The sequence below is a fragment of the Rhinolophus sinicus genome, chromosome 14 (genome assembly GCF_057876585.1).
Source record: "Rhinolophus sinicus isolate RSI-liver-muscle chromosome 14, RSI-T2T, whole genome shotgun sequence".
In the NCBI taxonomy this organism is placed as follows: domain Eukaryota; kingdom Metazoa; phylum Chordata; class Mammalia; order Chiroptera; family Rhinolophidae; genus Rhinolophus; species Rhinolophus sinicus.
Genome location: NC_142514.1, coordinates 162518076 through 162530453, shown reverse-complemented (window position 1 = coordinate 162530453; position 12378 = coordinate 162518076). Strand labels below are relative to the sequence as shown.

Below are 12378 nucleotides of genomic sequence, written 5' to 3'. Positions count from 1 at the left end.
GGGCCCAGCAGTATGCGTTTTAAGAAACCCTTCAGGTGATAATGATGCTCCTTGTTTGGGAACCACTGCTGTGGGCAAAGCTTTTCTGGTTGAGAGAAGCAGAAATCTACCCAAGCTAGCTCAGATAAATATCTCACTGAAAATCAAAATAGTTAAGAGTAGCTGCTACAACAGGCAATCTCCAATACCTTGGTGCTGTAAGTCAGAAGTTTATGTTTTGCTTATGTTGCAGCCCCTTGTGGGTTGGGTGGCCTCTGCATTGTGGCTTTGCTACCTGGAACTCTTGGCTTCTGAGGTTGCTGCAGTAGAGGATGCGACAGCTGGAGGGTTGGATTTTGCACAGTATTTTTAAGTGGCAGGCTTGGAAGTGGCCTGTATCAGTGCCTCTTGAACTTGAATGTGCATCGGAATCTCCTGGGCTCTTGTGAAGACAAAGATTCGGACTTGGGAGCTCACAGGTGGAGCCTGGGATTCTGCATTTCTAACGAGCTCCAAGGCGAGGGTGAGGCTGCTGTCCTACAGACCACAGGTGAGAAGACAGGCCTCACCTCCTTTCCAAACACGTCCCGTGCCGTTCGTCACTTGGCACCAGCCTAACTGCAGAGGGTGGAGGAACACAGTCTTCCCTTGTGCCCGGGAAGAGGGGTTAGTTTTACCACATGAGACTGCAATAAGCACGGTATGGAGTCAGGCTGGAAATGATCTCTGAGGCTGTTTAGTCCCCATGGCGGGTGAATAATGTCACCCCCGCCCCACAAATGTCTGCGTCTTAATTCCCTTAGGCTGGGTATTTTACCTTACATGACAAAAGGGGCACTGAAGATATGATTAAGGGTCTTGAGATGGCAGAGTACCCTGGATTATCTGGAGGGGTCCAATGTAATCATCAGGGTCCTTTTAAAAGCAGGTATGAGGATCATAATGGGGACATAATGAGGGAGGTCATGGACAACAGAAGTAGGAGGAGAGAAAATATGATGTAAGATAAAGTCCCAGAAATGAATAGCATGTCAATGTGCTGATTTAGGGGGGGGTGAAAACAATTTGTATATATATATATATATATATATATAATTTTTTAGATAAAGATATGTAAATTTTTATTTACATCCCTGATGTTTTTCTTAGCTCAGATTACTAGAGGTAGGATTATGGGGAGGCTTTTTTATATACTATATATTAATATGTATGGTGCGGGAGGCTTCCTGTGTACTGGCTCAGGTTGACTTGAGCGTTTCAAGTCTATTGCTATAAGCATGTGGCCTGAAGAAGCAGTTGTGTTCCTTCCTGCCTATGTCTTTTAGGGAGCAGGGCCTTGGCTCTTGCCCTTAGGGGAAGCCAGCTCTAAGTTGTTAGTACACAACGGGGACATGGCTGTTGTCACCTCTGAGGTACTGCCCATTAAGTCTGGACCCACCTGTGGGAATTCTTCGGTTAAATGCACACCTCTTGTCATGAAAGCTGTGGGTTTCATCTCTTTGTATCTAATAGCATCCATGCCTGTGGCTGCTAACACTTGACACTTGGGCCACTTGTTTAGTGCAGAGTGCTCATTTCTATCGATGCAAACCGGTTGCAATTCAACTAGCTTACCATGAGCTAGGTTAAGATGGGTAATACTTGCTCCCTGCCCTTAGGGATCTTACCGTATCTATCAAGGTAGACACTTCTGTGCATAATGGGCAATAACACAGTATAATTTGGACTACAGTATATTCCAGTACGATTACAGAAAAGGGAGCCACTAGTTCCAGCAAGGATCAGAGAAGCCTTCTCAGATGTTCGCAGATATTTCCTGATAGGTACCTGGGAATAGATGTCGGGAGAGTAGAAAGTAGAAATGAAGTGTGATAATAATTGAGCATCAGAGAGCAAAAAGACTGTCAAAAATGAACTTGGAAGGCCTTGAAAGCTCAATCTCCTGATATCAAAATTTGCCCAAGGCTAACCCTGTGTTTTTTTAGGAGGTTCTTAAGATCTTTAACTATACTTTTCATTTCTCCTGGCACTTGACTATGCAAAATAACTGTCAAATAAATGAGAGAAGACACCCCTCCCCCACCCACCCACCTGTTCAGCCTGCAAAGCTCAGGTGCCTTCGAAGCAGCTGCTGAGGATGAGTCACCGAGTATTCCCTGGTGCTTTGTTGCCTGGAAATGTTCCCGAAGGGCACCCCTGGCCATGGCTGTGGCATTTTGCAGGCATTTCATTAGCAGTCAAGTTGGAACTATCCCAAGGTTCACCTTTTGATCACTTACATTCTTGACCTTTAAAGTGAGTTTCAGTCTTAATTTCCAAGGTGAGTTGAGGGGTGAGAAGCTCAAACCAAGGACCCTGATGGGTGACTGTTGAGCCCTGTTGCTCTTACAGGCTGTTGAGAACAAGAATCAGTGGCAGGCATCCTAAAGGGCACAAGAGATGGTGAGAAGTTGACATTTAGGGGAGTGGGAATGGTGGGTAAGTGGGACGAGAGTGATAATTCTATGATTTGGAATCACAGAGAAGACATTAGGACCAGTGTATAGTGTATGAGGGATTTGGTCTTAAACTTGATAAATCTGTTTTATGAACATCAAAGATGGAGGACAGCTTTGCCTTATTATTTCTTGAACGGTCAGCAAGCTTTTGAGAAACAGCTGCATCTAGGCACTGCTCAGCACCAATTGCGCTTCACGAAGAAATATTTTTCAAACATGTAAATACACTTGAAATCTGAAATTCAGATATCAACATTAGAGGTTGTTTTAGTTGCTCTGTGCACTTGGAGTTTGGAAGTTTAAGACTTTCAAAGTGCAATTGAGACTTTTAGTTTCTTCCTTGGAGATTTACCTCACCACAGGTGGCTGCCACCAGGTGAGAGCTGGAACTAAATATTGCCATCCGCTATTCAGTCTGCCTGTTCTCTGTCAGGTGCAGCTGAACACACCCACACTGCAGCCTGGGTCCTCACTGTGCTTACCCATAAATGAAAAACAATGGTGTGGGGACAGAGCCAGGAGTGCAGTTTCCAGGCTCTCGGCCTCACGTGGAAAGGTGCTCACTCGGGTAGTAAATGGCCATCAAGTGTGATTGGATGGCCATCAGCTGTGGCTAGTTGGCCATCAGCTGTAACCAGTGAGCCACTGGCCACTAATATAACTGCTGTGGCTACGCTAACAGAAAATGGGGGCTAGCAAGAAGATGGTGGGTGAGCTAGCAAGCATGGATTGCAGTTAGCACGGCGGATTGCAGCTAGCAAGTGAGGTTGGTTAGCAGAGAGAAGTGGATGGCAGGTTGCAGATCATGTGGCTCCTGCTTCCTGTGTCTCCAACCCAGCCGCCAGCGAGACTATAGTGGTATGACTCCCCTATCTATGGCTCCGTGGGTGTTCCTTTTTGGCCTCACCATGTCCTGTGTTCTTGTGTGGGGAGTGGGACCAGAGACTCCACATGACACCCCTGCATGACACTGGACAGCAAAAATGAGCCTTATTACTATATCACAGATTCCCCCTGCTACAAGCACAGTTGCAAAACAACAAGAAAATACTTAAGCGCTAAATGATCCATTACCTGTTTGAGTTCATAACTGACATTGTTCTCTGATAGCATTTTTCTCTTATCCAAAGCCTCTTTCTACAGAAACTTTCCCCTCAGTGGTCCTCTGTCTATATTTTGTTAGGTTCCTTCACGAGTATATCATTCATTTAAATAAAAGCCTTTATTAGAAGAGCCTAGTTATATTGCTTTAGGAGATGCTGTAAATCCATTTTGGAAGAAGGTGGGGTGTAAATAATTAGTGGTGCTCTGTCTAAGTCAAACTATCATTCTTCCAGATCTGGACAGACAGTCTGAATGCAACTGAGGAACTCTGGGCCTTGGAAGAGGTTCTGGGAAGAAAACACAGAACCAGAGCTGGGGTGGGGCTTGAGCAATGCCTTATGATTCCGTACATCTGGAGCTTTGGAACAGTCGCCAGCTTCCCTCCCACCCCGTTCCCCACACTACATATACACACACTTAGCAGAGCATGCCATGTACATAGTATGTTTAGGGCGCAGCAAGGTCTTGGGGTCTGGGCCCTCCTGCCAGCCTTGGGGTCTGAGAGACACTACTGAAGAAGGAATAAGTAACAGTTTGTCAGAAATGGAGAAGCCTTTTGAAACAATCCCAGAAGGGCCAATTCCTGGGAGGCGGGCCTCTCTTCCTTGCTCAGGACCCACAGCTGACATCTTAATTAATCACGATGTCTCTACTTGCCTTTGCCCATTGCATCCCAACACTTCCTGAAATCCTTTGGGGCCCACACCCCCAGACAATGACTGCTGTGGCCAACATGGAGCTGCCTGCTGGGGTCTCCTTTCAGGAAAGGGTATGTCAAGAGTATGGTTAGTTCATGGCTTTTGGTTGTTAGATCCTTCGGGGTCTATCTTAACTTTTGAGTTGAGGTTGTGCTCCTCTCTGGGTGGCTCCTTTTCAGTTCCCGAGCAGAGCTGTGGTCTAAGGGCCCTGCCGTTTCTTCCCAAACTGGGACACCTACTGTCTTTCCCCCAAAATAACACCGAACTGGAAAATAAGTCCTAGCATGAGTTTTCAGGATGACATCCCCAGAACATAAGCCCTAATGCATCTTTTGGACCAAAACTTAATATAAGACCAGGTCTTATTTTCGGGGAAACATGGTATAAGTGGCCGTCTGTGCGCCATAGCTGCCAGGGGGCTGACAGAGATAGCTTCCTCTGTCCAACCCGCTTCCCCTCCATTTCTTTTTATGGATCTTACTCCTTGATAAACCTTTTGCATTCCTAACACCGTATCATGTCTGCATCCAAATAACCCCACCCAGCATAACTACTCATCAGCTTGGCAAGAAAGACACACCGACATTTATTGAGCACTTATCATGTGCCAGGAATTGTTCTAGGTTATCAGTATGTATTATCTTTTAAAATCCTCACACAACCTTATATCTAGGAACTATCATTATCTTTATTTTTAAGATGGAGAAACTGGCAGTGAGTACATAAATGACTTGTTCAAGGTAAAAAGACTGGGTGGAATCAAGATTTGAGTGTTGATAGGCTGACTCTAGCATTCCTCATTGTTTTTTCTAGGCTAGCTTATTTGCCATTCCGGGGCTAGCACAATGCTTTAGCCATCTTGTGCTCACACCATTTAAGCAGGCAGATTTGCCCAAGTGGTCAACTGTTAGGATGTATATGGGAGAAGATGGGTCCCTTCATTCTCTCGTTTCCAGGCCATAGTATGTTGCCTGGCACGCAATAGGAGCCCAATAATGTTGTGACAACGAATGAACAAAGGTGAACTGAACATCCTTGCCTCTCAACGGAGATAAAGGAACACGGCACAAAGGATAGTGATGCTGTGGGGAGGAGATGATGACTGTGCATGGGGTAGGTGTGACAAGGAGAGAGAGAATCTATAGACTGGGAAAACTAGGAGCTTTTATAATTTTGAGCTTACTTTAGTTTTAACATAGCGTTAGCCCCGCCGTTAGTCAGGCTGATGTGGGAGAGAGCATAAAGCAATTAACTAATATGTTTTACCTTGTATCTATCTATACTCTTCCTTAATTAAAACAGAACAGTGTTCTTTGAATTTCAACTGGGATATTGAAAGAGAGCAAGTATCTCTGAGTGGGAAGTTGACTTTGTGCTTTAAGTTCTAGCTGGGAGTCATCCAATTACCTTCTTTCTCGTTCTTCTCATCCTCATGCTGAAATCCACATTGGGTTGGGAGCTCTGGAGGTACTGGTTAAGATTCGGAAACTTCCCTGGAGAGCGACCCTGGGTGTCTGCTTAGGGATTGGAGTGCTGGGACCCTGCTAGTGATGTTACCCATGAGGTGCTCACAGTTTGCATGCATATAAATCTGTATGGTGTCACGGTACATCTTTGAAGACACAACACCCTTTGAGACCTGTAAGGAGGGAGCAGACGTGAGTTAGCAGCCCCTCTTTTGTGCTTCCTGTTTGTACTTTTCTTACTGCTGTCTTAGCACATTTGTTTGTCTCTCTTCTAGGACTATAAATTCCCAGTGAGTAGGCAGTTATCCACCACTGTTTTTCCAACTGATTCCTAATCAACTTAAAAGTGATGTACTTCTGTAAACTTTTGTTGAATAAATAAGAAAGAACAGCCTGAAATAGCGGAGAGGGCTTGGGCTCTGGGTCTTGAATCCACTTGTATGTTTCACTAGCTATGTGAGCACAGACTGCACAATTTTCTGAGTCTCTGCACCATTTTACGTTAATAAAGATATTATTGTTTTGTTATTAGGTTGTGTGAAGAGTGATTGATAGCCCATATGTATATTTGCCTCATAATAGGGTTAATATTCATCCCTTCCATCTTTGATAGAAATAATGTCTTAAAGATTTACTTTAATTGTATTCTTAATAGCCAAAGGAATGGTTTTCCATTTTTAGGAGCACATAGGAAATCCACTTTGTCTTTGGCTGTTATGTTTTCCTTTCTACTGGTTTGTCAATTTCCATCATGGATATTGAAGCCTTTGTACTAAAGGTCTTCTTCCTACAGTGCAAATAACAGGAAATGCTGTGCTGGGTCCAATGGGAATTAACCAAAAAAGGAGACTTTCTAATTTAGATTTGACACCCATTTCAGGGTCATCTAATCCAATCACTAAATATTGATGGGATGAGGTTTTTTTAGTTCAGGTCTTTGGCAAGTACCTTGGCGATTGAGGAAAGGAGACCTGGTTTTTGTTTTGTTTTGTTTTAAGATTTTTATTAAAATATAGCTAACCTACAATATTATATTAGGTTCAGGTATACAACACAGTTATTCAACATTTATATACCTAAAGAAGTGATTTTCATAGTAAGTCCAGCAATCATCTGACACTGTAACATGCTTTCAAAATATTACTGACTATATTCCCTATGCTGTACATTATTACATCCCCGTACTTATTTGTTTTATACCTGGAAATTTGGACCTCTCATCCCCCTTCACCTTTTATTACTTCCTTTTTAAATTTTTCAATTACAGTTGACATTCAATGTTATTTTATATTAATTTCAGGTATATGGTACAGTGGTTAGACATTTATATAATTTAGAAAGTGATCCCCCTTACTAATCTAGTACCCACCTGGCACTGTACATAGTTACTACAATATTATTAACTATATTCCACATGTTTTACTTTACACCTCCATGATGTTTTAGAACTACCAATTGGTACTTCTTAATCCCTTCACCTTTCTCACCCTGTCCCCAAAACCCCCTCCCATATATCACCCCAATAAATCTAGTACCCATCTGACACCATACATAGTTATTACAATATTATTGACTATATTCCTTATACTATACTTTACATCCCCATAACTACTGTGTAAAAACCAACTTGTACTTCTTAATCCCTTCACCTTTCTCACCCTGTCTGACACCATACATAGTTATTACAATATTATTGACTATATTCCTTATGCTATACCTTACATCCCCATAACTACTGTGTAACAACCAATTTGTACTTCTTAATTCCTTCCCATTTTTCGCCCACTACTGACCCCTCTCCATCTAGCAACCATCAAAATGTTCTCTGTGCCTATGTGTTTGCTTCAATTTTGTTTACTTGTTTTGTTCTTTATATTCCACCTATAAGTGAAATCACATTGTATCTGTCTTTGCCTGAAATACTACATTCAGCACAATACCCTCCAGGTCCATCCATGCAGCTGCAGATGGCAAGACCCCATTCCCTTCCATGGCCGAGCAATATTCCACTGTATATATGTACCACCTTCTCTTTATCCATTCATCCATTGACAGACATCCAGGCTGCATCCACATTGTAAACAATGCTGCAATGAACATATGGATGCACAGATCCTCTTGAAGTAGCGTTTTAGGTTTCTTCAGATAAGTACCCAGAAGTTGGATTACTGGGTTCTTCTTTGTTACTTATTATAGCCTTTGTTTTAAAGTCTACTTTGTCTGGTGTAAGTATTGTATCCCAACTTTTTTTTTTTTAATTTCCATTTTCATGAAATATCTTTTTATATCCCTTTACTTTCAGTCTGTGTGTATGTTTTGATCTGAAGTGAGTCTCTTGTAGGCAGCATATATAAGGGTCTTGTTTTCTTATCCATTCAACAACCCTGTCTTTTCACTGGAACATTTAATTCATTTACATTTAAAGTAATTGTTGATAGATATGTAACTATTGCCATTTTATTGTTCATATTTTTTATCTTTTTTTTTTTTTCATCTTGAAGTCTCTTTATGATTCCTTGTAACATTGGTTTGGTGATAAACTCTTAGTTTTTTCTTGTCTGGGAGGCTCTTTTTCTGTCCTTTGATTCTAAATGATGGCTTTGCTGGGTAGAGTAGTCTTGGTTGAGGTTCTTGCTTTTCATCACTTTGAATATTTTGTGCCAATCCCTCTGGTCTGCAAAGTTTCTGTTGAGAAATCAGCTGAGAGTCTTATGGGAGCTCTCTTGTAGTAACTAACTGCTTTTCTCTTGTTGCTTTCATGATTCTGTCTTTCCTTTAACGTTTGTTCTTGTGTATGTGACAACTTGCTATGTCTTCTTAAATGATGTTTGTGTCTAAATTTTTTTAGATGCATAAAGTGGTGATAATAACATTAGCTAACATCTCAAAGCATTGTCACATGAGCTGATGAATATGGAAAGGTTTCCAAAAGCATCGTATATAAGATGTTATAGTAATGAATGCCTTAACATCTTTACTCCATAATGAAATTCCAATTTGACTTTGGTGCAGGTCTTGAAGAAAGCAGTACCCTACATTAGCTATGCATATAATTATAATAGAACATTGAAAAAAATTTTGTATACAGGCCTACAACCTAACGTATATCATCTTCGATATTCAGAGACCAACAACATGTTAAGAAGAATGTTAACATGTTAAGAAGATTAAAATAATTCAAATAGGCGGAAATACGGATCCGAAGTGGCTATGCGGCTCAGCGATGGGTGCTCAGGAGGGAAGATCAACCGGTGGGAATGGAGCTGAAGAAGAAACTGTTCAAGCTATGGCGGGTGTTGAACCAGGAGCGGCGACTGAAGCACTGGGTGGTCGGGGCTGTGATAGACGAAGGGCTGATCACGTGGCACCACCTCAGGAAGCGGGAGTCCAGTGCACGTGCCAACATCACTCTGTCTGGGGAGAAGCGTAGAAAACTCTCCAGCAGATCCTGCTTGCCCAGCAAGAGAAAGCAGCCACGGAAGTGGAAGCCCCAGCAAAGCCAGCCAGAACTACTGAACCACAGCCCAAATCGCAAAAGAAGACAAAAGCCCCCCAGGATGTAGACGTGGAGAACCTTGAAGATGGGAGTTAAATCTCTCATTCTTTTTATCAGAAGATTCTCAACTGGAGCCAGGAGGACACAGTGGTTGTTTCAGAAGACTTTGGGGAAAACATTGCACTTTTTCACTCTCCCCAGATTCCTCTTCCATAATGGCCTAGTGACCTGCCATGGAGGGATGTGTTGAGAGGAAGAGTGCAGAAGAAAATTCGGAGAGGGGGCTCCTCAGCAGTCAAGCCCATTTGTAATAAAGGCTTAGAGTTCTCACTGAAAAAAAAACCTCAAATAATAGGTGATAATACATTTGGAAAATATTTATAGTGTTGAAATAAAAAAAAATCACTTCTAAAGCTTAATAGACCAGTATATGCTAGGTCTAATATTCCTGCTAAATGATTAGATTGAACACAGATAGAGGGTGAGGATGGTTACATTTCTACTGACCCTGAAATAAATATCAAAGGACAGAGCAATATTAAATTCCAGACATAATAATCCACCTGTACGAAAATACCTGAATTCTGACTGTCTCTCCTTGTAATAAGTGTCCACAGTAAAGAGCATACGACATGTCTGACAGATGTGAAAGTCACTAAGTCTTCAAAGAAAATTCATCCCTTCCCCCAAACAGGTGAGTCAGTAGCATCGACATTTTCAAATGTCAGCTGCTGGATTCTTATTTAATTCTGCTTGGTACAAAAGAGGATTAGTTCAGTCACTCAGAAAGCTTTTTTTTGAGCACCTGTTATATACCAGGCACCATGGCAAGCTTCAGGGGGTGCCAGAGATAAATAATAGACATGATTTTCCCCAAAGAGTCTGCAGCCCAGTGCAACAGATACACACACAGAGAAATTAACTTCATATAGAAAAAATATTAAGGGTGGCATCATCCTTGAAGGCTGGTAGGATAAGCATGAGCAAGATAAATGGAAAGGGCATTCTTATGTGAGAAAGTAACGTGCACACGCAGGGACAGAGTCTAGAGAATTTGGGGCACACATATGGGAACAATTCTGTGTCACTAGTGAAGGGTTTTGAAGGGCACCAAAGGGAGCTAACGTTTAAAAGGGATTCGAATCATACCTTGGAGGACCTTGGATGATGGACTGATTGTTTTATTGCCAATGGGAGCTGTGGTGGAGGCCTTGAGCCAGGGTGGAAGTATAATTCAGGAGGGGCCTTAGAAAGAGTGTTCACAGGGTATGTTTTCAGGACGTGCAGTTTGGCACTGTTGACCACCCTCCTTGAAACTTGCATCTCCTCATTCTCTTCTAGTCTTCCTCCAACTTTGTGGGTCATGCCTTCTCCATCTCTTTCACAGCCTTTCTCCTTCTGCCTCCTCTGTCATTGACTCTCCTCATACTCTAGGCTCTCCTGCGGTGTGCTCATTCATGCTTAGATATGAAAGACTCCCAAGTCTCTATCTCCAGGCCAGTATGTTATGCTCAGATACAGAGTCATGTTTCTAACATTCTCTAAAAAGCTCCTCCTGGATGGACATTGTTAAGAGCTGACTGCCTCCCCCCTCTCCCCTTTCCAATTCATATATTGGAGTCCTAAGTCCCAGTACTTCCAGATATGACTATATTTGGAGATAGGTTCTCTAAGGAGGTAATTCAGTTAAAACGAGAACATTCGGATGGGCCCTAATCTAATATATCTGGTGTCCTTACCTTATGAAGGAGAGGAAATTAGGACACAGACACCCACAAAGGGAAGGCCATGTGAAAACACAAAAGGAAGAGAGCCATCAACAAACCAACGAGAGAGACCTCAGAAGTAACCAACTCTGCAGACATCTTGCTATTAAACTTTTATCTTCCAGAACTGTGAGAAAACTAATTTTTGCTGTTGAAGCCACTCTGTCTGTGGTACTTTGTTATGGCAGTCCTAACTAATAGAGACATCTCAAACTTGACATATCTAAAATGAAACCCTACCTACCATTGCCTCCCTCCTAGGCACTAAAAATCAGACCCTTATAGGGGATGAAGTTCAAAGTTAGTATTAGGGCCAATAGAACTCTCTCTGAAACAGTTATCAGGAGAGACAGATATGGGAAGGGTATGATGCTTCACTGGATCTAGTATTGGATTGGAAATCAGGATTACTGTCTGGGCAATGAGAGAAAAGTAAGAACATATAGATAAGCAATTAGGAAAAATAATGAGGTCAACTGAAATCCCACCACATTTACATACGTATGTTTCCCAGTTTCCTGCCAAGCGCACAATATACATTTTTATGGCAAACATGATATGTTACTATCATACTATTCTTTAATCTGCTTTTTTCACTTGTCATATGAATATATATGTGAATATATATATATCTTTCAGTACATATGAGGTGTGATCAAACAATATGATGAATGTTTAAATAAAAAAATGTATTACCATAAAAGACACATTGCCATTAACCCCCCTCAAAATACTCTCCCTCGCTTAGAACACACTTATCCCATTGTTCTTGCCACTTTCTGAAGCAGTTCTGGAAATCCTCTTTGTGAGTGTCTTTAGTTGTCCTGTCTTGGCTGCCTCAAAGTTCTGAATCGATTTCAAACGTTTACCTCGTATATATTAGATATACAGGATTTGTTTCCAAGGCAACACCTTCTCTTGCTTGAATTACTACTGTGGGCTATTACTGATTTCATCTATTTGTTTTTTGCTTTCCTGTAATCATTGCCCAGTTAGCAATCAGAGCACTATTAGAAAACAATGATAGTATAATAATATTCTAGATCCTTAAACTCCCTCCCTTAACCCTCCATCCATTGGTTGTCCGTTGCATTGCAAATAAAATCTATACTTTTTACCACCTCCTCAGTGATGTTCCTCTTCCCAACTACCTCAGAGGAAACAGCATCTTCTGGGTCACTCTTTATCACATCCCTCTGTTTTATTACTCTAGAGAACTTTACACCCACTGAAATGGCCTTGTGTGATTCCTGTCTGCCTTAACCAGGATGTCGTCTCCATGAGGGCCATGACTTCGTGGGTCTTGCTTGTAGCATCCAGAAGACTGCCCAGCACATAGCCAGTGCTTCATGCACGCTTAGCTCATGAATA

The 12378-nt window shown here is 41.9% G+C and overlaps 1 pseudogene; it reads left to right on the top strand.

Annotated features, from left to right (window-relative positions):
* Positions 1-8955: 8955 nt before the first annotated feature.
* On the top strand, positions 8956-9574 carry LOC109450798 (28S rRNA/ribosome and sororin micro-cofactor pseudogene; annotated as a pseudogene).
* Positions 9575-12378: the final 2804 nt, after the last annotated feature.